This window comes from Balaenoptera borealis (assembly GCF_965194805.1).
Source record: "Balaenoptera borealis genome assembly, chromosome: 17".
Lineage (NCBI taxonomy): Eukaryota > Metazoa > Chordata > Mammalia > Artiodactyla > Balaenopteridae > Balaenoptera > Balaenoptera borealis.
The window spans coordinates 17,589,284-17,617,200 of NC_138876.1; the positions used below are offsets into that span (position 1 = coordinate 17,589,284).

Consider the following 27,917-nt stretch of genomic DNA (forward strand, 5'->3'; position numbering starts at 1 on the left):
GACATGATAATGTAAACACTAACTTTTATTACATGTATGTGAGCATATATGTGTTAAAATATTAAATTATACATTAAATTAAAAAAATAGAATTTTGAATCTAGGAAAAAAGCAGGAGAGATGACACAAAGAGATGGAAGTGGTTGTCCCAGAAAATACCCAAATCATCCAAGTCTCTTCGTGAGGCTCAGCACTTGGCTCCTCACTGAGCCCTGGAGGTAAGGCCGGCCGGCTGGACACCGGTACCCATCTCTCATCTACCCCCCGACACCTACCATGCTTCACCTTCTCCAATGTACTACACTTTCTCTGGTGTAGTGATCCTGGAAAAACCTTCAATTTGGCTTGGACTCTTCTCTAGGATCCTTATGAATATCTCTTCTTCAATGTCCGAAAGTCTCACTAAAGTTATATCCCAAACTTAATTTATGGTTTTCTAATACTCTTGACCCTTGCTTATCTCATGTCCTGATACCAACAAAGGACCCATGTTAGAGATAGCTGCATAAATAGGAAGCCTAAAAATCACCACTGACATCCCCCTCTCACTTATCCAATGCCCACAGTCAGTCCACACCAAGTCCAGTGGATTTTACATCCCATATGTCTCTTCCATAGTTGTGTTTTTCTTCTCTAACTCTTAAACAAAACACTCTTCTGAGCTATGATTATCCTTCACAGAAACTTCAGTAGCAGAATCTTAACTGGTTTCATTGCATCCTCTACTTGCTTCCCCCCAAAATCTATTCTTCACCTACTAGCCAGAGTGACCTTTCCAAGCATAAATCTGACCAATCATCTCCTTTGCCTTAAAGCTCTCATCAGTGTCTTCCCATTTCTCTTAGGATAATGGGAAAGATTTGGCTATTGCTAAACCTGAAACAGTCATATGTGATTTGGCCAGCCATCTCTACTTCTTGAAACTCACTGTCATCTCTCTTTCTCTCACTGAGCCTCCCTAGACACGAAGACTTTCTTTAATTCTATATACTTTCTATACTCATGGCACTGGGTCTTGACACCTCCTGTTCCATCTGCCTTGAATCCTTTTCCTTCCCATTGATTCAGTTTTCTTTTATTTTCCCCCAGATATCAATTCCATTTCCTTAGAAAAACCATTGAAAAGTCAAATCAATGTGCACTCATAGGACCATGGTTCTCTCAAGACCTTATCGTAGTTGCACTTTTATATTTGTTTATGTGATGAATTAATTAATATCTCTCTATCTACTAGACAGTTGTCCTTATAAGGTCAAGGACTATACTGGTACTATCTTTGGCATATAGCAGGAATTCAATAAATTATTTTGAATGAATGAAAGCAAAAATGGAGTTCTGGAAATGTGCAAGGTTAAATTTTATATTTCTCCTATCTCTTCAACTGTGCTAGATTCAAAACTCTGCCACAGAAAATAGAGTAGACTCAGGGTTCTTTGTCATCATTATCCTACTTGTCCCAGAGAATTTGACTGATCTCAAAGGATATGTTATGATAAAAAGCAAATATTCCAGCTGTTCTTTGATTATATCTATACAATGCCAAACATCTGCATAAAAACATTAAAATTATCTCTCCATATAATTCTAAGTTTAGCAAGTATTTGGCATTATAGAGACACAGTGCCTGGATTTTGCAAATTACATGAACCCAATATTCTCCAACATTCTTGAAAGTTTCTTCTGTCTAAAATGGTGAGTGACCTGTTAGCTATTGACTTTTCATTTGTCCAGTGATTCTGAGAATATAGATATATAACAAATTTTATGTGCTGGGTATTTGTATTAAATCTAATTTTCACAACATCCCCAGCAAAATATTGTTCCTATTTTGCAAATAGAAAACTGAGGTTCAAGATCATACAGATAGCAAGAGTCATGGCTAGTATTGCATTTAAGTATATCTGATTCCAAGACTTATGTCAGTTTCTTCTCTTTAATACCACAAATCACTTCTGACTTTTCAGGGAAGAGGAGAAAAAAATAAAGAAAAATAATCATAATTTAAGAAAATTAGATTATCTCTCTCTAAATGCATTTTCTAGCTCAGAGGATTCATGGAAATTGTAAGTTTTTGTCCACTATTTTCTTAATCCCCAGGCCATCGGTTCTATGAGGGGAGGGAATCATCACTATCTTGAGCAAAAGGAACCCTCCTCAGTGCCAAGAGTATCATCGAAGTATTGGGTTGGCGAAAAAGTTCGGCCAGATTTTTCCATAAGGTGTTATGGAAAAACCCGAACGAACTTTTTGGCCAACCCAATATTTGCTCTGAAGTTCTCTGGAGTGAGTCATGGAAATATCTTAGTTACAAGTAGGGAGTCATCTCACTTGTTTTTGGAAGCCCTCCTTTAAATTACTGATGTACAAGAACAAATCTGTGAGACACTTAGAACTGTGGACTTAATTTCTTTTCTGAGGATGATTTACTGAGGACTCCATTATCTGCCAAGAGAAGGCACCAAATGGCCAGTGGTTAGGAAGCCCAGCTTCCAGCCATGCTATTTTCAAACACTTTTGTTGAGAGGGACACCAGATATTATCTAGTTAGACTCCTTCAAATTACAAGTGAGGAAAGTGAGAGTCAGAGAGGGAAGAGCCATTCCCAAGCTCACACAGCAAGTCCTATCATTTCACCATCTAAGTCCTTTTTAACACGAAAACCTTTTCTCAGCAAATAATGAGCAAGGAACATATGCTTAGCTTCGCATTTACACTGACCACCATCCCCAAGAAGCAGACCTCTGCAGTCCACAAAATGCACTCCCTTCCTTTTCAGTTCCAAAGTTCTTTCACAAAGGACCAAATTTATGATGGAGTGTGAGGAGCTAATATCAGATTTTTTTTAAAAAGTGTCCTACAGGATGTGTATATGCAACAGATTTAATTTAAAAAGGGCCAAATTGATCCATTGGCAATTTTTATGACAAATATCTCATTTTTCACCTTCCTCTAGACCCCAGAAAATATGTCTCAATAACATTTGCAAGTTCTGCTGCAAAAGAGCCAAGATAAGCTTCAATTTTGGCTCCTTTGGTGGAGAGCTCCCACTGAGATATAGAGACCTACTTCCAGCTCCTTGGAGGGCTCTTTCCCTAACTTGAATGTATTGGCCTCGTGTACACAACAGCTTGAAAATATTATGAAGGCACCCAGCCAGAAGTTTCCAGCTTTGGATGACAATGACAGAAGACCCTGAACACACCCTGGAGACAACCACCTGCAAAACACTACTTCTTAAGTGGGAGTCGAAGTTCAGGCCCTCCTGCATTATACTGGCAATTCAGATTGCAAAATTACAACTTCACAAGTTTCAAGCACAGAAATTGGAGACTGTATGAACTGTTTGGTGTGATAGAGTGCTGTGCGCTCCTACACATGAAGGCCAAAATTCTATCTACATCTAGGTGCTGACTCTCTATAGCAGTGGTTCTCAACAGGGGTGATTTTATCCCCCTGGGGACATTTGACAATGCCCAGAGGTATTTTTGGTTATACAACTGTGAGTGAGTGTGCTTCTGGCATCTAGTGGATAGAGGCCCGGGATGCTGTTAAACATTGTACAGTGCACAGGACAGCCCTCTACAACAATGAATTATCCAGCTCGATAATATCGAGAAGGACGACAGTAGTGAGTTTCAAAATGTGCTCTGAGGATCACTGAATCCGAATCCCTGGAGTGAAGGACGATAACCTGCACTTTGCAATTAGCATCCTGTGTGATTTTCTGTGCCTACTGAAGATGGAAAACTACTGTCCTAGAAGTTAGCAAGATCCATGCCAGCAAGAACATGGCTAAGGAATGAAGCTGTTCATGCCAATCATGAATGTTTAAGCCACCGTAATTTCTTCCCACCCCAAATGGTAGTCGGTAAAGGCGAGTGTAGTACATCTGTCTCTGTTTGGAAGCGCTGCCAGAACTCTACTTCAGTGCCCAGGGTAGGATGAGATAAGAAATGTGGCTACAGCTGAAAATTTAAGGAGCTCTCTCTTAAGTTCATGCGAGCGCGGAATCAGCATATATTACAAGAACACTGCAGAAACCTAGAGTGAGTGTCTTCTTAAATGCTGTGCCCTGGGTAATACGTGCCTGTCTTTATAACCACTCTAGTTCACCTGACTCTGATTCTGATCCTTATCTTCAGTTTATGGATTCATTCATGTATTCATGTATTATGTATTTATTGTTATGCATGTATTTATTCAGTAAATATTTATCTATCTATCTATCCAGATAAGTAGATCTGGAATTATACACAAATTTAAAGTTGCATCATGTGTATCTTCTTTCTAGGTTCCTGTGGCTATATTTTTAATATCATTTGAAGGTAATGAGCAAACATCTTTGGAGAATCTTCTAGGTGCCATAAAGTGTCTACAGTGTGGGCGAAGGATTCAGACAAAAATACAAGTGTATAGATTAATCAAACAATTGTGAGAAGTGAGAAGTGATTGATGCTGAGATAGAAAATCAGGGATGGGATCTAGTTTAGGTAGTGTGGTTGTGAAAGACTTTTCTGAAAAGAAGTTTAAGAAGAGACATTGAAGTGGAGACCTGAAGCATGAGTAGGTAAAAACTGTATAAAGAGTATAGACAAGAATGTTCAGAAAGTCAGATGTGTATATTAGAGGCACAGAGGTGGCGAAGATCTAGACAAGTTTGATGGGCTGAAAGTGGGCCACAGTGCCTTGAAATGGCAACAGATGTGGCTGGAAAGTTTGGAGAGAGAGGCAGATCATGAGGGACTTTGAAGACCATTGCCAGGTCTTTCCATTTTATTTCAGATGTAAAGGAAAGTTGCAGACAGGCTTTAAGCCGGAGAGTGGTATGATATAATTTATTTTTCAAAGAAGAGCATTTCTCTTGCCCATGGTCTAGTTAATGACTCAGTTCCCTTAAACTTATTCCTAGGAATTTTCTAAAAACTTTGGTTCCCACACCCACATGGCTCTTTCCCCTCTTGGTTACCTCAGTTAGAGTATCTTCTGGAGCTGGGGTCCTGCATGAGCCGGTCCTGAGATTCAGACCTGTCTCTGTAAGGAGTCAGGGTCCCCCAGGTATCTATGGGTTGACTACCTGGGCAGAGAAAGCCTGAAAGGCTGTGGTGGTGAGAGTGGGTGGCTTTTTAGATAACGTTTATAGTGTTTGTCAGCTTCACTGAGTCAGTGATTCAGATGAGAGACAGACAGTGAGGTCGCACTAGGTCTGGGACAGGTCACAATGATTCCCGTTTCCTGGCCCAATCCCATGCACCATGTTGGAAGCTGCGCAGTGGCAGAGCGGGTGGGGCAGGAGCTGAATGAACTGTTTAACAGGAGCTCATTGTGCGACACAGAGGCACCACTGACACACAACCATTCCAGGACTGGGTGACAAAATGTGCAGAGGGGAGAGGCAGAAGCAGGTAGAGGTTTTGTGATGCTGGAAGTTTACACAATTGGGATATACTATTTGGAGAAAATGAATATAAATTATCAGGACAAAATAAGAAAAGGAATATTTATTCATGAAAAAAGGATCCACAGTAAGTTATAGCATGTAAAAAGCTGACAAACACTACAAACGTTATCTAAAAAGCCACAAAAAATGGTATTTTAATTAACTGTCACACCTTTGTGATTCTTTATTTGTTTTTCCTCCATATATATACAATTTTTAAAGCTTAAGCTCTGTTTACAGTTATTACAAAATATTGGCTATATTCCCTGGGTTGTACAGTACATCCTTGTAGCCTACTTTATACCCAATAGTTTCTATAATTCTTTTTTTTTTAACGTTTATTGGCTACATACTCTTTGATCACCGCCTATTCATAGAGCAACATTTCTTGTGATATTTTTTATAGAAAGAATAGAAAGGTAGTTCAGTCTTCGCTCTGTTGTATCTGATCAATAAAACATGCAACTTCTCTTACAAACATTAATTAGCTTTTTATCGTATTTTTCAGGACTGTGCCCTTACAAACAAAGAATTTTGATAAAATTCATTTTTGTGATTTACATCAAGACAAAAGCATAGGGTAAATTTAAAATTATCTATGCTACATCATCAAGTATGTTTTTGACAGACGAGAGCTTCCATTTTCTCTAGACTTCGATGAAAACTAAATCTCCTACTTGTACTTTTATACATTTAAAAAATGGTAGAATTTTCCAAAATTAGCTCCTGGCTCATGCATTTCAAGTTTGTTTCTTCCTCCCCTCTAGCCATATAATTCTAGTTCTGGATGCCAGAGGACCCATTAATATCACATTAAGTCATCTGGCTTTGAACTTTATATCGAATGCTGTATCAGGCACCACATGGGGTAGAAATATTTCTAGAAGCCATTCCTATACTGGGTGCTTAAAATGTATTAATTATAATATAGAAGTAACTACAAACTACATACATGTATTCTACTAAATCCAAACTAAAGAGTCTTCCAATTCAACTCTCCCTTAGCTGGATCCCCAAAATACCCTTAGTCATTCCAGCACTACTAGACACAAGGATATATATGACAGAGGGGTGGAAAAAATGAGACAGCAGCCTTAACTGATTGCAGTTTAAATTTATGCTGCCAATATTATAAAACGTAGAATCACATGAACACATTGCTAGGGTCCCTTATAGTGTCCTAGAGTACGTCTGCCTCTGGGTGGGAGAGAAAGGCATTTGCCCCTTTTCTGCAGAAAACAGATCATTTTTCCAGTCCTAGGAAGACTTAAGGGAGCAGAACATCATTTTGGAATTTCCAGGATGTCGAAACTTTGGGCAAGTTGGGAAATAGTATTCTTGATACAGCTAATAGCATTTCTCAGTAGTCATAAGCAACAAACAGTATGAGGTACTACCCTAAAGCTGTAGCTTCGTTGGCAGGACCCCTCAGCATGGAAGACTGGTAGGGGTGAGGGGAAGGCGGGTGCTACCATGGAAGAGCATGAGACATGAGAAGATTATAAACAGGGATGAGACTCCCCACCAGGGCTTTCCCAGAAAGTATTGGGGAGTGAGCCTTTGTCCTGATCTATGAAATATATGTTATTTCTATTAATATCACTAAATTTACACAAGAATTTGGTTAATGCCTACTTTATTTCCAAATCCCAGAACCAATCTACACCAGGTACCAAATGGATTTAGACAATGATGAGTGCCAGGATATCTCATCCACAACATCACATTAATGATGTACTGTGAACCACATGCTGTGCTTTGGATCCAATCACCTCCTAAGAGGCAATCAGGCATCTGACCAATGTTGACCTTGGCCAAATATCAAACTAAGACCCAAACAAAGGGCATGCAGTTGTAGTCTTATATATGACCCAGTCCTCATTCCCTGACATCAAAACTACAAGAACTGCTGCTTAACCTTTTTTTTCTTTCTTTTTTTTTGGGGGGGGGTGTAGTACCAAAAAGCAATTGCATGGTCAAATGTGTCCCATCTGAATCTCCTGGGAACATATCAGGTACAGCTCTCACCCAGAGAGACTCTTATTACCCATCTCTTACCGCCATCTTCTTATCACCCACCAATAAAACACAGTTTTGGAACACCCTCTATCCCTAAAAATTCAACTATTTCATGCGTTGAAAAGGATTCTTCAAAAATTATATTCTGCCAACCAAATTTGCATTGCCTTGTCATTATTTACCAATGCCTCTACTTCAACACTAGACATTCTGTCATAGACTAACCCCGTTGTGTTTAGCCGCTTGCCATTTCATTGGGCTAAGAATCAAGTACATGCTTGTTTATACACAGAAGGTACCCCCTAGAGGATAAGGAGGCAAATAAGAGTGGAAAAAAAAAGAAAAAGCATAGCAAGGAATTTTTTCCTTTGTACAGAATTTTGGTCTCATATTTTTCTTTCCCACCAGTCGTAGTTTAGTATACAGCATGGGTCAGTCAGTTTACCTACATGACATCTTTTGATTGTCAGGACGCCACTGCTAAATAAGCATTATTATTATAATACCCATTTCAAAGATGCAAAAACTAATGCTCAGTGATATTAAGAAGAAAAAAAAATTACATAGCAGATTAGTAGTTACGGAGCTGGGCTTCTAACCCAGATCTGTTGTCTCCAGGGCTTCAAACGTGCTGCAGCCTCTGGATTTTTCTTCTGAGAGAACTCAGTCATGTTCAGTGTTAGGACTGTTTGCTTTTTATGTTGCCCAAGGGCAGGAAAAACATTTTAAAAAATTTCAGCTGTAAAGCAAATATATAAATAAATAACTTTCCTGCCTCCTTCTGAGCCATATACTGCCAGAAGTTTCCCATTTCTTTAAAGAGGCCTTTCAAAAGCAGAAGAGGTATATGAAATAATAAAAGTTCTACAAAAAATATACAATTTTAAACTACCATTTATTTCTTAAGGACTTACTGAGTACTCGAGGCCCTTTAAAAATATTTCTTATAACAACCCTCTGAAATAAATATGATCCATTATACAGAAGAAAGAATTGAGGTTTAGAAAGGTTAAGTGGCTTGTGCAAGATAGCTAGAAAGAGGCTGAGAAAGTGAACTAATACCTGTCTGACCCCAAAATTCATGCTCTGCATGATTACACTAAACTTTCTCACATTTGTTAAGAGTCCTGTATGTCATGCATAGTTCCTCTTTTTATGCCAACTTAGAAATTAAAACATTTCTCCTCGTTATTCACCTCCCAAGCACTGCCTAGTGCAGTGTAGTTCAAGCATGGTCTTTGGAGCCAGATTACCTGAGTTTAACTCCCCGCTATATCACTTAGTAAATGTGTGAACTTAGGTAACTTAACCTCTCTGTCTCAATTTTATCATCTGCAAGATGCACATAGTTCTAGTGCCTACATGATAAGTTATTGGGAGTTTTAAATGACTTAACATGTGGAAAACACTCAGAAGAATGTATGATGCATAGTAAGTACTATGTTAGTGTTTGTATGATGCACAGTTAGTATTATATTAGTGTTTATAAAAAGAATACATGATCCTAGTAAGTACTTTAGTAATGTTTGCATAGAAGAATATATGATAGATACAGAGTAAGGGCCGGCCTGTTATGTTTGTCCTCACCTCTTTCTGGTACTCCCTGCTCCAGCCATGGCTTCAGCAACAAAGCTTATATTTTTTTAATAATGTATAAAAGCTATATTACCTTTAATTTATCATAAGATTTATTTCTTGTTGTTTTATATTTTTTTCAGCTTTTTATTTTATATTGGAGTATAGTTGATTAACAGTGTTGTGATAGTTTCAGGTGGACAGAAAAGTGATTCAGTTATACATATACATGTATCTATTCTTTTTCAAATTCTTTTCCCATTTAGGTTATTAGAGAATATTGAGCAGCATTTCCTGTGCTGTCCAGTAGGTCCTTGTTGGTTTTCCATTTTAAATAGAGCGGAGTGTACATGTCGATCCCAAACTCCCTAACTATCCCTCCCCACACCCGTCCCCCTGTAACCATAAGTTCGTTCTCTGCATCAGCAGCAGCTTAGTTTAGGTGTAGCCTGAGGACATTTACTACAGCTGCACCTCACGTGTCTCAATTTCTGCCCTGCCACTGTGGTGTGTCTGCTCTCTCTGCAACCACCGGGCATCATATCTGGAGCTGTGAGTGAATTATCTCCCTGAGCAGTAACCCTTGAACAATGTGGAATGGGAACCAGTAAATAAATGCCTACCTCTTCCGTCTCTCAGGAGACCATTCAGAGGATCGTTTCAAATAGGTCTTTAGGGTGTGTGTGTGTATGGGGGGGCAGTGGGACTTGGAGATGGCAGTGAATTAAGTCCTAGGAATAAGTGATCCAAGCTTCTGGGACCTCATAATGGGATATAAGTCTCCATGCCTGCCCTATAAGAGTCCCTTATTCTTGGTGTCAACATGTTTCCCACTCCACCTCGTGTATAACACGGTGCTAAGTAAAGCAGAACAGCAGAGGAATAAAACCCTTTGGATCACATATCACACAGATGGGATCTTGTTTGCCTTGGCCTAATATAACCTAAGTAATTTGCCTCCAGCAAGAAATTAACCCAATTTGACAAATAATGTGTGGTGCATGAGAAATCAGCAGAGGTGGGCTCTAATTCCACATCTATGTTTAATTAGTTCTGTGACCCTAGGAAATACACTAAACCACTTTAAGTCCCAACTATCTTATTGCAACAATGGGAGATATTACTTGATGATCTCTAGAATCTTTCTTATAAAATTAAAATTCTGATTCTCAAGGCCTTTTGACAGTTACTAACATTGTACATATTATTTGGAGCATACGATGAAAATAGATTCAAGATTATTAAACATTTTATAATCTATCTTATTTGAAACAGATCTAATAACCTCTTTATTCATGGATTTGCAAATAAAATTCAGATTTAAGATAAATTTATCATACTTAAATGTAAAAATTATCTAGCCGTTATTCACATGGTGGGCAGGCTACACTTCAAAAATACTTTTTATAATAGCATCCCTGTAATTTAATTATCACAACACTCCTACTGTATCAATACTATTAATAATTCCCGTATGAGGAACAAAGCAGTAAATTCAAATTTCCTTTCAGCTACATGGTAAATAATTGATAGATACATAGTTTTCCATTAAGAAAACTATCTTTCTAAAAACTGGGTTTCCACTAGAACCATACAAAATAAAAACAAACATTGAAGGTGAGCAATAAAAATTGTTTAACCAGATAGATAAAGACAAATATCAATATGATGGGGAAACCTCCTGGTTTTGTAGAAAGTTCCATCCTTCTTGCCTATACAGTAAAATCTTTGAGGTCACAGGTAAGTGTCTTACGTAACAGCTTGTATTCACATTCTAGACTTACACACAGTAACTGCTAAACTATTAATCACCAGATATATGAATGATTGTGTGATAAATTGGGACTGAAAATTAAAGCAAATTTATTTCCTGTAGGATTCCTTCCATAACTCCCCAGCCCCAGGCAGGGCAAGATGCTTCTCTGCTCTACGAATGCCAAAATCATTATGACATTAGGGCACAGAATACTGGAATCTCTCTATGTGGCCATGTGTTGTTAGCTTGTGAACTACATGAAAGGCAGCACTAAGTTTTAATCATCTCTTTTTCCTGTGCCCTTAGCATGTGGTAGATACAAGAAATATGTGTTGACTCAGCAAATGAATGAAAGACAGAGTTTGGAAGAGAGAGAATAATTTGGTAATTTTGGATTTATTATTACTGTGCTGTTATTTGAAGCTGGAGAGAGAGTAGTAGCATAAAAAAGGAACTAGACCCTTAGAGATGCTCACAGTTGGCAGTACAATGGAGAAAGGAGGCATAAGAGAAGAATCACTGAAGATCAACTGGGAGAACCACAAAAACGTGAGATCGGGTAAATAAAAAAGAAAGTGGCAAACCACTCTTACGGTGTTTCCATTACGATGTATTTATTGCACATCATACAAGATTTATATTTAGCTTGGATACTCAGAGTACCACCTTAAGTTGTTATTCAACTTCGGTTTGGACTTGTGTCATCAGAGCTGCAACCTCAGAGAACTTGAAACAAGCGAGGCTCTGAAAACAGTAACCTTGGGTATGGCATTTCTAATCCTTGCTGTGTGGGCTGGAGCAAATTAGCCTGAAGATGCCTCAATTTTGTTTGCATGGTGAAAATATCTCCATCTCCCTCACTGGGTTGCTATAGGCAATCACTAATAAAACATTATGATAAAGCCCTATGCAAATATGAAGTGCTATTGAAATGTACAGTAATACACTGGACATCTTTGTTTTCCATCAGACACAGCCCGAGAGACATTTCCTTCCTTCCAGAACGTGTACACTCAACGGTTAAGTGTCCATCTGGCAAGTCAGACTCCACCAAGAGTGGAAAGACAAATTATTATAAGGTAAACGGCTGAGTGTTAGTGTGCGAAGGTGGGAAAAGCCTTGTAGCCCTGCCTGAATAAGGGTTAAGAATAGGGATTAAGATGCCCCAGAACGTGCAAGGTACTTGATATTTTCCCCGGAGAGAATGAAGGCAGGGAAAATTTCTGGCTACCTGGGCCCCTTTGCCTTCCCTCCAAAAACATTACACTTGGCTAATGGAGCTGTAACTTTGTTTTGATTTCCTGAGTGGTCTTGAGTTACCTAATATCTGGCTTGCTTCCCTAGATGGCTGCTTCTTAGATCTCTCCAGTAAAATCATACTTAAACCATTTTCATTAGCAACTGAGTACTACATGATTATAAAGTACCTCATGAAATGCCTTGATTAGTAGAGATCAAAGGCAGACCTTCATTAGTTTGGCTTTCTTTCCCCTCCTACTTTGCCTTTGCGTTAAACTGCATTAACCTGACTAAGCTCAGCTCTCCAAAGTTTGTACAATCTGGAAAAGATAACTTCTCCTGAGGAGTCTGACTTTTCTTTGGAGCACATGGCTGGCAGGTTTTCTGTGGCCCAAGTCATAGTCAACATGCTGTCTATTTTGTGGAGAGAAACAGTCCCTACTCCGAAAGTAGCACCACTGTGGTCACTTCTGCAACACCCCCTAGGGTTAAAATAGACTCGGATCAACTCCATAGCCAAAGGTCATGAGCCTATGAGCCTGGCTTTCCTCACCAAACTGCGTCATTTTAACCTCACTCAAGTGTCATAGTCGATAATAAAGCTGTCCGGGGTGACGTGGTGGTAAGGGCTGCTTTTCATTCAGGCAGACCCGAGTTTAAATTCTGCCTTCTTCACCTCTCTGCGCTTCAAGTTTCTCAGATGTAAATTTGGGATATTAGTGCCAACTTCACAGAACTGTTGCTAAGAATAAATGAGATAATGTTTAGGGACCATCTGACACAGTGCCTACCACATAGAAAGCATCCAATACATTTATAAAAATATATATATTTATATGAAAATATATATATATGAATTTATATATATATATATATATATATATATATATATATATATATATATATATATATATATATATATAAATTCAGTGCACCCTTACAATTCTAGAAAGGAGAGGCGCTAATGCAGAACTATGACATGTTAACTGGAAAGTGTTTCCAATTGCTCAGCCACAGCAGCCTCCAATTTTCTTTTGGAGAAATATTCCAGTGAGGAATGGAAGATGTTTCCTTGGATTAGCTATTTGGAGCCAGGCAAACCTCAAACCTTCCCCCAAGCACATAGAAGAGGATGTCAACTCCTGGTCTAAGAGCAAGAGACACAGTGGAAAATCTGGCTTTCTGCATCCTGAGGTTGAAGTTGAGTGATATGGAGTAGAGACAAGGTAAACTTGAGAGAGAGAGAGAGATTAATTATAAGGAATTGGCTCATGTGATTATGAAGGCCGAGACAGCCAATGTATAGTTCAAGTCTGTTTGAAGGCCTGAAAACCAGGAGAGCCAATGGTGTAAATTCCAGTCTGAGTCTGAGTCCAAAGGTAGGAGAAAACCTATGTCCCAAGCTTGAAGATGTTCAGGCAGAGAGAGAGAATTCTTTCTTACTCAACCTTTTATTCTACTCAGGCCTTCAGTGAATTGGATAAGACCCACCCACCTTTGGGAGGGTAATCTACTTTACTCCATCTACTGATTCCAATGGTAATCTCATCCAGAAACACCCTCAAAGACACACCAGGAATAATATTTAACAAACTATCTGGGTACTCCATGGACTAAGTTGACGCCTAAGATTAACCATCACAGTAATCCCTTAGATGGCTGAGTTATACATTGCTGACATTCATTCATATATTCATTCAGTCAGTGAATCGACAAATATTTGACTGTCTCTCATGTGCTAGCCACCATACCAAGCTGAACATTCAAAGATAAATAAATACCATTGTGTCCTCACAGGTAATGTGACCTATGTGAGGATCACAAGGTCTATCGGTCACTCTGATAAACAATTATTACCTATAATATAATGTAAAAATTATCCTCAGAAAACATTCTATGAGCCTTAATAACTGGAACCTTTAGTGTTTTAAAGGTATGTCTAAAATATACAGGTTTTATACTTTATAAACGGAAGCCAAGCTCAAGCTATATTTTTATAGGTGAAGTCTTGAAATCCAGGGATAAAAACATGAATTATCTTCCGTGAGCTTTGGTTCTCTCTGGTGGGAGTCTCCTCGAGGGGATGTCCCACAGGTGCATCTCTTCAATTATGTCCTACTGAATATGTCTCTAGATACTTTCTGGGGAAGTGGAAATTGGAGGTGTAAGGCTAAGATTTTGCTTTACTTTCTCCACAAGCATGTTTGATACAATGGGAATGAGAGGTGTCAGTAGTAGAGAAAAATTGAGTTCTTCCTGCCAAACAGGAAAATAAAAATGCCACCTTACATACAGGGCATTAAGCCCTAGAGGAATTAAACAAATTGTATATGGGAGTGATTTAGGAATTAAAATCTAATGAAGGTGGCAGGGGGAACAGAGGCAAAGAGTGGGGTATACAACTTAATATATCTTTTTTAGAAAATCAACTTTTTTTTTTTTAAAGAGGAGAGCTTAGACTAATAATTTGTTCTATGTGCCCATCATCCCATTCCAGCCCTCAGCATAGTGATTTTTGAAAAAAAAAAAAAAAAAAAGTGAGATAATGAACAAAAACAAAAACAAACCAGAATTGCCGGGTAATAGCATGTAGCAGCTAAGAATTTGGGCTCTGGGTTCACAGAGATACGAGTTGGAACCCACTTTTGTTGTTTAATAGCTGTGACACCTTGGGGAAAATAATAACCTGAAGTTTATTTTACCTGTAATGTGGGAATGATGATCATACCTAATTCTTAGGGATGATGCAAACATACATGTGGTAATACCTGGAGGGTGACTGAACCAGAGGGAGAACTTGAGCGTTAGCCCAAATAGGTTATTTCATATAATCTTTGCAGTACTGTGAGTAGCTATTATTAGCTCCATTCTATGGATGAGGGAAATGGGCCTTGCAGATTTTAACAATTTTCTAAGTCTACACACAAATCTTAAATTCCCTCCCAGCACTGCTTTAGTTGTAGAAGATCTGGGGTTGAAACACATATTTTCCACCTTCCTAATCTCAAGCTTTTGTACTATTCCATGTCACTTCCATTCTCTTGTAGAAGCTCTCTTATTCATGCTTGTTTTACTTCCTGATTTACATTCTAAACTCTCAGAAAATAGTCCAAGGCTGGACTTTGTTTGTATCACCCACATTGGCTAACTTAGTGGAGGGGATTCGTTCATCAGTATTTGTTTGACTGCTTTGTTCAATAAAAAAAAATCTCTTGCTATTTTCAGGATATTGATACATACTTTGTTAGATTTGTACCTAAGTATTTCATTTTCTTTAAAGAAATTTGTAAATGGTATTTTGTTTTTAATTTCAGCTTCACGTGTTCATTTTATTATATAAAAATATGATTAATTTTAGGTATTGATCTTTACCCTATGACCTTACTGAACTCAATTAGTTCTAGCTGAGATCTTATCACTTTCTCATTTGTTTAAGAGAATTCGTAATGGCTTGTTGAATCATTTTATGGTGGTTGCTTTAAAATCATTGTCAGGTCATTTTAACATCTCATTTATCTCAGTGTTGGTATTACTTGATTGTGTTTTCTTATTCAAGATGTGATTTTTCTGGTATAAAGGATGATTTCCTAGACGTTTAGGCTATTATGTTAGGAGACTCTGAGTCTTGCTTAAAATTTTAATTTTAAGCATCAGTCACCCTATTTAGGTTTAGCACATAGGTCCTGCCTCCTTCTGTGAGCTGTGATTCCAATGACAATCTAATTTTCAGAGACTTTCTGGTACTGTTTTGGTCTGCTTAGCAAATTTCAAGTATACAGAACAGTCTTGTTAACTATCGTCACCATGCTGTGCATTACATCTCCAGAATTTATTTATCTTGCATAACTGAAATTTTGCACCCTTTGGCCAACATCTCCACATTTCTTCTTCCTCCCAGCCTCTGTCAACCATCATTCTACTCTCTATTTTTATGAGATTGACTACTTTAGGCTGTTCTTATAAATGGTATCATGTAGTATATGTCCTTCTGTATTTGGCTTATTTCACTTAGCATTATGTCCTCCAAGTTCATCTATGTTGTGACAGATGGCAGGATCTCCATATAATCCAGCAATCCCACTTCGGGATACGTATTCAAAGGAACTGAAATCAGGATCTTGAAGAGATATCTGTACCCCCATGTTTACTGCAGCGCAATTCACAATAGCCGGGAAATGGAAACAAGCTCAGGGTCCATCTACAGGTCAATGGATAAGAAAATGTGGCATATACATACACTGGAATGTTATTTAGACTTAGAAAAGTTTCCTTTTTAAATGAAACGGTTTTTAGCAGCGTCGTTTAATGCTCGCGTAAGATAATCATGTAAATTGCTAAGCACAGTGCCCAGTGGTTAGTAAACATTCGGTAAGAATTAGACTTCATGCTGACACCAGTAGCGATTTTCTCTGGAACTGTTCCCAGCTTTTCCCCAAATGTGCTTCTGTCAGTTTGGACAGAGGCAATCATGGAACTTGTGTCAGGGCAGAGTTCAGAAACTAATCCTGGAAAGCTGCATAGGAATATATATAATGTAAATGTATTTAAGGAACCATAGTGGATGTTTGAAAGGCAGTGCAACTAAGTACACTCTAGTGTCAGATTATCTAGATCTATGTTCTAATAGCTGTTGATTTTGTACAAATTGCTTAGTATTTCTATGCCTCAGTTTCTTCACCTGTAAATACAAATAAATGTAAATAACCTTCTTATGAGGTTACTTTAAAAATTAACTTAGAAAATATACATAGGACTGTTTTAACAGTAAGAGTTAATTAGGTTCAGTACTTTAAACATTTCTTGCACATAGGACAAATTGATTATGTGTTTGTGATTATTGTAATGAATACCTTCTAGAAAAGAAGTTAAGGTTTGGAAAATTCAAGCAATTCACCCAAGACGACACAGCCAGGGAATAGAACTGGGTCTTGAACTCAGTTCTATCTGATTCCAAAGCCTGTGTTCTTTTCCATTATTTTACTTTTCTCAAAGTTGAGTAATGGACAGACTTAGAAGAAACAAAAGTTCAGTTTAATATTGATGTTGATTTAAATGATTTTTATTATAATGTTGCTAAAATGTGTGCAAATCTAAACCTAGATATAATTCTTATGCCTATAAATCATTTAATTTATAAAATTCAAACACATTTACTAATTATATGCAGACAAAAGATACAACCCAGTAAAATTTAATTTAGTAACATTTATCTAATGTGACGGATGTGTTTTTTACTTGAAACTAAAAACCACTCACAAAGGAACATGGTACTCACCGCTAAGGTTCGAGATCTTTTGCAGCCATCATGCCCATACATCTGTGTGCTGTGAGATTGGTCATTTTTTCCACCTCTCTTCTCTGTTCCAACTACTGCAAAAGCATAACATGATGTCATTTGGCCCTCACTTGGCAGAAATTCACCATTTACATAGTAATTCTGCCTCCTTTTTTTTTTTTTTTTTCACTTTAGCCCACGGTAAAGTAGAACTACCGGGGTATAACAAACTCAAAACAAAAACACTATTAAGGTCTTTGAGGGACTTCCCTGGTGGTCCAGTGGTTAAGACTCCATGCTTCCAATGCAGGGGGCGCAGGTTCGATCCCTGGTTGGGGAACTAGGATCCTACATTCCGCACGGCCAAAAACTGAGAAAAAAAAAAAAAAAGTCTTTGAATATGGCTACAATTATTAGTTGTGAGGTTGCCATCAGATGGTCAAAAAATATGCTTATGTACATATTTTAGATTGCCATTGATATGAAATTGCCAAATGAAAAATTCTCATGGACTCTTGGAAATATGCTCAAGAATCTTCTAAGGAACCAAAGATCTTATTTTAGGAAATTTGGAGCTGCTCTCTGATGGTCTAACTGCTGTCTCCTCCTGTCTTGAAGGAGCTTTAATTTATACCATAAATGATTTAGAATAATGTTTGAGTCATACTAAAGTCGTGCTGGCTGGAAGGAGGTAAGATGCAACACAATTACCTTTTCAAATTTTTGTACAATGCAAAGTGATGGAAGACATTCTTTCTGAACATGTAGAATCAACGATGTTGGAGAGGGATGGTTTTCGTTTATGGCTTACTTTGGTGGTTGAGAAAAAGGGAGTCATGATCATGATTAACTATTATTTCACTCATTTTAAGGGGACAATAATGACTAAGGTTTATCTGGCATGTTATCATTGACAAAGAGCTTTGTCCAACTTGATTATCTTCCAGCTTCAACCACACCCAGATGAAGACATTTCTCCAAGTAATAATCATAAATTGAGGAGCTGATATTTAAATCAGGTGCCCTAAATTTTAACTTCTCTATGTTCTATGTTCTGCAAGGCATCTCCATGAAGAGTGGTGCTACACGCAGTCTGTCCTCGACACAAGTAGGATAATACACACTACACTGTTCCCAAGTTCCTCCCTATTAGAGACAAGGAAGCCTGAACTTTCACCAAAGTCAAAACAAAATGTTAAGAGCATGGGGCTCTAGGCTTATACTCTATCTTTATTACTTACTAACTCTGTGACTATGGAAAAGTTATGCAAACTCTCCAAGTGACAGTATTGTCATCTGAAAAATAAGGATGTCAGTGCCCTTCTTATGAGGTTATTTTAAAGGTTAACTTAGAAAATATACATGAAGAACTTGGCACAATACTTGTATGTAGCACTAATAATACAATGCTTACTCTTTGCCAGACACTCTTTTAAGAGCTTTATATATTGACTTAGTTAATCTTCATATAACAACCCTATGAGTAAGATATATTTCATCCCCATTTGACAGATGGGGAAACTAAATGAGTTATCTAAGGTCACACAGCTGGTAAGCGATGATGGTGGAATTTAAACCCACACTTCTAATCCAAACCCTGTGTTCCAGAGTCTGTGCTTATGGGAAAGTTCTATACTACTTCTCCATGCTCTAAGTAATGTAACTTGAGAAAGGGATTGTCTTTATTTAATCTCCGCATCTTGTCATCCCATCTCAGCTCTTTCCTAGAATACTACATCACTCAAATCTTTTACAGTCTTTTACCCTGATTATAGTTTTAGCTCCATCGAATCCATTTTCCTCTTTGCAGCCAACATGTTGTTTAATAGAATCACTCCTCTTCCTCATTACAATCTTTCTAAGGTTAATCATCACCTTCAGTACATGACCATGATCATAGCCTTGCTTTCCTTTCCAATCTCATCACCTTCTCTCTCCTCTCAAATTTGACATTCTAGGAATCTAGACTATTTGTAGTTTCCTGAATATACAATCCAGTTTTATTGTACTTTGAAGCATTTTTTTTACCTTATTGAAATGACCATATTTCTATGAATGGCTAAATCCTTCATATCTTTTAAAACTCATTTTAAATATCCCTTATATAGGAAGCCTTTTCTGAAATCCTTACTTGTACTTCCTGAAATCTAGATGTGATTATATTCACGTTTCCTAAGCTAAAAAGTGTTTTAATTCTGAAAAAAAAAAAAAGGCTCTCAATGATACTTGTAGTATCAATTACTGTGCAGAACTGTGACATGGGGGGTTGTATATTAGTCACTTTGGACAAATACCACAAATAATAAATAGCAACTGAGCCAAATATTATCACTAGATTTCGTTCTGGAACAATAGCAGTGTTGAGCGAATGCAGCTCTGGTTGTGTTTATGTATCAAGAAATCTTTGTATGGTGCAAAAAAAAAAAAAAACCAGAAATCTTTATATAATACTCTGTGATCAGTGAAACTCAGCACATGTTTCCCAAGACCCCGCCCTCCCACCTCTTCTTTCTTCCACCCAACCCCCATCCCCTTGTTACTAAGCTCATGTTTGTCAAGAAAAATTTGGCCTCTATGAATCTGATTTGCTTACACTTGACTCATCAAAAATGTTTTGTAAGAGAGGTTTGATGTCCAAGAAACCTCTAGAGCCTCCTCTGTGGATCTTTAAGATATTTTTTTTTCTGAGAACTGAGAGACGGTTTCTGGCCATGACATCCAAGTAAACGGGAACTTCAAATTATTTAAGACTGTTAAGGGGATCAAAATATATGCATGAACATGCTGGCATGTGCTCTCTTGTACTTCAGTTATATATCCATGTACAAGGAAGGTTTTCAATTTCTCCCTGAAGGTAAATTTCACGAAGTGGGTAGTTGAACAACATGACCCAAGGAATCCTTAAAATATTACATAGTTCCCTGGGCCCTACTGAAATGACTTTGTCCTTGATGTCACTAACATTTCCATATCAGAAGGCACCCTCTCCCAGACAATAGCTAATCTGAATTAAGTATTCCTTTCAGAACGGCCTTTGGCTTACTGCCAGCCAAGGTAGAGCAGGGTCCTTCCTGCCCAGCCACCTGGCTCCTTGCTTCCTCGCTATACCAGGTAGTCAGGCCCAGTCAGTGGAAGAGCAAGCAAGCCCCAGAAAAGATAATGCAATCCATGTGTTCCGGCATAAATGTCTCTGTTTTTATTGCATGGCTGTAAGTCATTTATTCAAAGATTCCAAATTATATTTTAAAAGTTCAACAAATAGTTCATTGTACAACAGACTTGAGCACTTAATTAGAAACCGCAGTACTTTGCTCGTTGCATGTAATATTATAATGGCCTTTTTCTTCCATTATCCAAATATTGTAGCTAATTTATCTTGTAAGATGTCTTGTGCAGTACACGACAAAAGTAGTGTGACCATATACAAGTTAGACAATTAGGCCTGATTTGAGAAAAGGGTTTTCAAGAACACTTCCTTAATATTTCTTCCTGGTCACTTTCTCTAATCCCTAGCAAACCACAGGATGTCCTAACCTTAAAACCTACCACAACAGCAACAAAGCCCCCATCTGGTTACTAAACACTCTTGGAAGCTTCTTTTTGGAAACCCACTTTCAGTTTTCTGCCACTGCAAGTCACTAGAGGAAAATCATCTTATTGTTTCAAAGGCAGAGAACAGAAATTGAATCCAATCACCTCTTTGGATGTGTTGATACCCTGACATCCTGATTTATCATTTCTAAACCCTATTGTCCTCTTGCACCACTCAGTAACCTTTAGAGACAGAAGGAGATGGTCACATATTCTCTGCCTCTGAATATATGGATGAGAACTAGAAACACAGTTACTTAATGCCAAACAGCTGGATATGTGAATACATCCTGATGTTTCCTTTCTTTATTCCATTTTCAGCCAGCTGTTTGGCATTACACAGACAACACCTAATCTTTCTAAAAAGAGTTTCAAAAATATTATGACTCTTTAAATTGTGAAGACGGGAAAACAAAGACTTAGAAAGATATAATTGAAGTCTATGCAATCATGAAGGATTTAAATAAACTGAATATAAACTCATTCATAGATCAGAATGCTAGAAACATTCTTTGAAATTTGAGAAAGACTTTAAGCCACAAACAAAAGGACAACCGAGTTAAGAATAAACATATGGAACTTGTTACCCTAGAGGTAGGGAATGAAGATATACATACTAATTCAAAAATATTTTTATATGTTCACAGATGATCGACAGAGTTATTAAACGCAACGAAAATATTTTGGATACATTGTTAACTTTTTGACACTGGTGTCATGGAGGACAATTCTGACTTTTAGCACGGGAGTAAACTGTCTGTACCCATACACTGTGTTGGTTGAAATAAAGTCTGGCAATTGTTACTTGCATGGTAGCTGCTTATCATTATTTGTTGAATGAATATTAACATGTATAGTGCTTTCAAGTACATAAACTCTTGCATATGCATTCTCATTTTTTTTATCCGTATTATAATCTTTTGATATTGAAACGGTAGAAAATTCCCCAGAGAACTGAAATGGAGGTAGGTGGAGAGAGAATAATTATGGGAGAGTAATCACACTTTTGGGCTCTGCAGTCAGAACCGCCTAGAATCCTGGCTCTACAAATCACAGGCTTTATCATTTTAGACAAGATACTTAAACTCTCCAAACCTAATTTCCTTTTAGGTAAAATGAAAATAATGAAAAGTCTACTTTATAGTGTTTCTGTGAGAATTAATGAGATATCCCATATAAAGCATATTGTCCAGTATCTGGCACATAGAAAATATTCAATAAATATTAGCTATTTTAAAGATAAGAAAATTTATTTGCAAAGCTATTAAGTAGTCTATCCTCCACAACATGGCTTGTAAATTATAGTACTGAGAATCAAGCAGAATTCTTTATATTCTGGTGTGTTTGTTCCACGTGCATGGCATATGCTATTTGGCCAAAGACAAAAGACTAGACCGAGTTGCCCAAGGAGAAAGAAGCCTGGCATTTGGTATTTGAATGAGTTCTCCCATACAATGACAAATATAAACTCTTATAACTCGTTAAGTATTGTATATTTTAAGTGGACTTCTGTTGGTTTTATGATAAAAATATCCAATTTATCTCTGATCGATGATAGTCAACTGTATGTTTGGATTTGTGAGCTCACTACCATCATCTTGGCAATGTTTACCATTTACTAAATAAATTCTATCTACAGTTTTAAGTAACAACAAAGATTTGCATTTATATGAGAGGCCTTCTGTTTAAAAGAGGATTAGACAAAATGATACGGAGGAAACATTGCAGAAGTGTTTCTTAACATCTATTCCTCAAATGAGACCAACATTGCAGAACAAATTTAGCATGAAAATTAATTCATGTCCTTTCCAAGATGTCTTGAAAAATGAGCCAGCTAATGTGTTTGGATAATAGAAAAAAAAAAAAAAAAGATCAGCTCGGTGCTTTGTGACCACCTAGAGGAGTGGGATAGGGAGGGTGGGAGGGAGACTCAAGAGGGAGGGGATATGGGGATATATGTATACAATAGCTGATTCACTTTGTTATACAGCAGAAACTAACACAACATGGTAAAGCAATTTTAGTCCAATAAAGATGTTAAAAAAAAATAGAAAAAAAGATCCTCTGTAATATTCTTTTCAATAAAATATAATCACCCCAAGTATTTCATCTACAGCATGATTATTTGCAATTAAGCCTAGCATGTGTTTAGCCGCTGTAGATTTCATATTTCCCTCTCTCTAAATACAAATAAATTACATAGTATGATTATTACGTAGTATGGGGCACCTTGATCCCAACTGCTTACTTTATCTTCACTACAACATCTCTTCCTTCACCACAACTACCACGTGGAACATTTATCTGGTGGTGCAAACAAAAGAGGGTATTATAGGTGGGAATTGTGTCAGTTGATCCTTGCTATGTAACAATCACCCCAAAACACTTTGTCTTAAACAACAAAATTTATTGTTTCTGATAATTCTGTGAGTTGGCTGGGCAGTTCTAGTCTGGGCTCATGTAGCAGCTCATCTGGGACCAGGTGGTCGGGATGGCATTACTCACAGGTCTGGTGCTTGGATCAGTGACAGCAGGGTGACAGGCCACATGTCTCCCATTATCACACAGCCTCGGCCAGACTTATTCACATGGCGATGGTTGTAGTATTCCCAAAAGCACCAGGCAGAAAAGTCCCAATAAATAAGTGATTTTCCAGCCTTTGGTGGTGTCACATTGTTTATTGTCACATTGGCCAAGCAAGTCATAAAGGCAAGAGCAAAATAGAGGGGTGGTTACATAGACTTCCACTCTTAGTGGGAGGAGTTGCAAGCTCTCATTTCAAAGAATGTGATATTAAGAGATGGGAAGAGTTTAGGTGACGTTTCCTCCCTACCATAGACTGTCCATGACTCTATTCTATTCGAATTCTCTCCCAGAAGTTGTTCTGCACTTTACAAAGAGGCTTCACAATCCTCCTTTATTTTATCCTCTCAAAAATTGTAGAAGGAAGATTAATGGAGAAGATATGCACTTAAGTTTTAACTTTTAAATAATTAGTTGTGTGACTTATGTCCAGTCACTTGATCCCTAATTATCAGATAGTATTACAACAGCTTCTGTGCCATAACATTGTTGAGAGAATTAAACTGGATGATTCTGTGTAAATTATTTAGCACAAAACTCAAATGGTTAGCTTTTAAGCTTCCATTTAAAAATACTCTCTGAGCACTTACCTCGTTCCTATGAATCAATATAGACTATTTCTTTTTTTTTTAACATCTTTATTGGAGTATAATTGCTTTACAATGGTGTGTTAGTTTCTGCTGTATAACAAACTGAATCAGCTATACATATACATATATCCCCATATTCCCTCCCTCTTGCGTCTCCCTTCCACCCTCCCTATCCCACCTCTAGGTGGTCACAAAGCACCGAGCTGATCTCCCTGTGCTATGCGGCTGCTTCCCACTAGCTATCTATTTTACATTTGGTAGTGTATATATGTCAGTGTTACTCTCTCACTTCGTCCCAGCTTACCCTTCCCCCGCCCGTGTTCTCGAGTCCATTCTCTACGTTTGCGAGTATAGACTATTTCTAAGGATTAGTTAAGGAAATAGTATTGAGCCAAATTCTGTACCTTATTCTAGCTTTTATCCTGAGGAAAGTTACTGAACATTTTGGATCTTACATTGTTTTCCTCACCTGTAAAATAAGCATAAAAATAATTACATCTGCCTCATAGGGTTGCTGTGAAAATTACATAGAAATAATTAGAGAAATGTCTGGCACATAGAAATACACAACAAATGATAACAATTATTATAATGTCAGAGTATTGGAGTAGAGACTAGATATTTGTAGATGAAAATATTAATTAAAGATGTCCTCATGTATATTACAGCCTATTGGAAGAGTAAGACATTGAAAAAGTTCAACACATCAATAAATAAAAATTACAAATTGTGATTAGTGCCATGATAGAAAATATTATGAAAAAGGAACATAGGCAAACTTCTGATCATGTGATAGTGATAGGTCTCACTGGTGAAGGAATTTTTAAGCTAAGAATTCAAGAATCCAAAAAAGTTGAGATTCTTTACAGAAAATAAAAATTATAGTTAGAGAAGTAAAGCAACTTGTTCAAGGTTGTACAAGGCAGATATAAATAACCCAGGAAGTTTCTATGCGATAATACAACTGCTCCAAACATTATTGGCTCTGGGAGCAAATGTTGCTGAGCTCTGAGTGAGCTGGACAGCATCTCAAAATGTAAACTTCACCCCTCTGTGGGTTGCCCTCCTATTCACCTTATCCAGCTTATGAAATCTCTAACCTGAAGACTGAAAAAACCTAGAAAATGGATTTTGACATTAAAAGCTAATAATTCTGTCCTTTGTTGTGGTCCACAATCCTGCCATGTAAAAATTCAAAATATTCCTCAAACTAAAAGGCCAGGATTGTCACAACGTACAAAACTGTCAGGCCCAACTATATACTGTCTACTCCATCAGAGACACATTTAACATTAAAAGACACAGATATGAATAAAGAAAGTAAATGGAAATAAATATATTATGCAAGCAGGAAGCATAAGAAGGCAGGAGTGGCTATATTAATATTAGATAAAATAAATTTTAAGGCAAAGAGTGTTACCAGATTAAAATAGAGATATCACCTAACAATAATGATCCCAGTTCATCAGAGACCATAAATGTGTGTATTTAATACCAAAGCTGCAAACACTGACAGAAAGAAAGGGAGAATAGGCAATCTTACAATCATAGCTGGAGATTTTATTACCTTTTTTGCAACAACTGATAGAACTGGACAAAAAAAAAATCAGAAAAGACAGAGATAACATGAACAACATTAATGTGGCCCAAACTGATACTTATGCCACAAAAGAACTCAATAACTGCATAATACACATTCTTTTGACTTGCTCGTGGTATATTCACCAAGCTCTAAAAAAAAGGTGCTTCAAAAATAGTACCATGTATATATATACAATAGAATATTACTCAGCCATAAAAAGGAATGAAATAATGCCATTTGCAGCAACATGGATGGACCTAGAGATTATCACACTAAATGAAGTAAATCAAAGACAAATATCATATGATATTATTTATATGTGGAATCTTAAAAAACGATAGAAATAAACTTATTTACAAAACAGAAGTAGACTCACAGACATAGAAAACAAACTTACAGTTAACAAAGGAGAAAGTGGGGGGAGGGATAAATCAGGAGTTTGGGATTAAAAATACACACTACTATATATAAAATAGATAAACAACAAGGACCTACTGTATAGCACAGGGAACTATATTCAATATCTTGTAATAACATGTAAAAGAATCTGAAAAAGAATAGATTATATATAGGCATATGTATAATTGAATCACTTTGTTATACACCTGAAACTAACACAACACTGTAAGTTGACTGTACTTCAGTAAAAATATTTTTTAAAATGCTATCATGAAAGGCCATAGTTTGAAGCGCAAACTTAAAAAAAAGAACAATTAATAGCATTCTTCCTTTACACATGAAATTAAATTAGAAATTAATAATAATAACATAATCCCAAACATTTGGGTAATATACAGCACACTTATAAAGAATCCACTACTAAAAAAAAAATTACATATAACTCAAGTCTAATCAAGAGAAAAACATCAGACAAATCCCAGTTGACAGACATTCTATAAAATACCTAACGAATACTCCTCCAAGCCGTCAAGGCCTTCAAAAACAAGGAAAGTCTAAGAAACTGCTACCAAAAGAGATGATGACAATATAGTTGAAATAAGGACTAGCTTAGAAATCAGGCAGACATGGTTCAAATCTCAGTTGTGAACTTTCTAGCCATATGAACCTGAGCAATGCAGTTCCTCTCTGTAACTGTTTCCTCAACTGTAAAATGAGAATGTAAATGCATATCTTGATGACCTGTTGCCTGCTATGCCTGGGCAGCCATTGGCAGAACTTTTCCCTAACCCAGAACTTTTCCCAAAATAACCCCCACTTGCTGCCAGGAAGACTCCCGTACAGGCTGTCTCCCTTTGCTTTAAGTTGCAAGGGCTGGGGGAGACTAGAAGAGTTCTGGGTTTTTTTAATACTGTGTATGAAACTAGGGAGGCTTGTTGAAAGCAGTGAGATATACTATAAACTTAGCAAGTATCATCTCAATTTGTAAACTCTAATCTTTAGGAGCTAAAAAAACTTAATTTTAAAATAAAAGGAATAAGAAATGGTAAACTGGATGTTCCTCTACTGTTTCAAAATCAAATAGAGAATTTAGTTCATAGGTGGGTTCAAGAAAAGACTCCTTCTTTGAACTATTTAAACGATTTGGCTCATATCTCCTCCTCTCCTATGCAATTTTTTGTTCTCCTATTATAGTGCTTATCTCCGTGGAAGTCCTATGGCACATCCCTCCTTGTCCCCTTCCCTCCTTGTCTCTCCTTCCTTTCTTCCCACCCTCTCTCCCTCCCTTCCTCTCCCTCACCCTCCCTCTCTTCCCTTCCCTCTCCCTCTCTCTCTCCCTCCCTCTCCTTCTCTTGCTCTCTCTCTCCCTTTCCATCTTCTTTCCTCTCTCTTCCACTGCAGCTTGAGCTTTTGAAAGGCAGACCCAGTATTTGGTTCCTTGTTTTGTGTCCTGCCACTTAGCACAGATTCTGTTGTATGATAGGTGTTCAATCACTGTTTCTCATTTGAATTGATCATTATAAACAAATTTCTTGCAGCTGGTATGGACCAGAGCCTTTTCCATTGGAAGTTCTTCCTGAAAAACACATGGATCATGGGGGAGGACAGAGTAAGTAATCTAACCTAAAAGGTTGTGAAGCTCCATGACACACCCAGAATGCAACAGTCCAAATATGAATTCAGTCCTTGGCTTACTTTTCTTTGTTGGCTTCAGAACTGACCTTGAGTCATGGAGCAGACCGTGATACAAATAGAACAATTTTTTGTTGTTGTTCTTGTGTTTTCTTTTTGTATTCTGCAATAAAATCCTGAAATGCCTTTTCAATGGATCACTGAAAAAATCATAGTAGAATATTATGGTAAAAAATTAA

General features: G+C 37.3%; 1 long non-coding RNA gene across 7 annotated transcripts in view; it reads right to left on the reverse strand.

Moving 5' to 3' along the window:
* The window catches only part of LOC309615174, a 166,875-nt gene that overhangs the window by 33,533 nt on the left and 105,425 nt on the right, over positions 1–27,917 (reverse strand). For 3 of the 7 annotated variants that reach the window (XR_014236585.1, XR_014236586.1, XR_014236587.1), the window contains exon 3: positions 12,906–27,878. This is a non-coding gene — a long non-coding RNA (uncharacterized lncRNA). Of the gene's footprint in view, positions 1–12,905; positions 27,879–27,917 lie in introns of those variants that run through there. The other 4 variants (XR_014236583.1, XR_014236584.1, XR_014236588.1 and 1 more) reach the window with 3 other exon arrangements.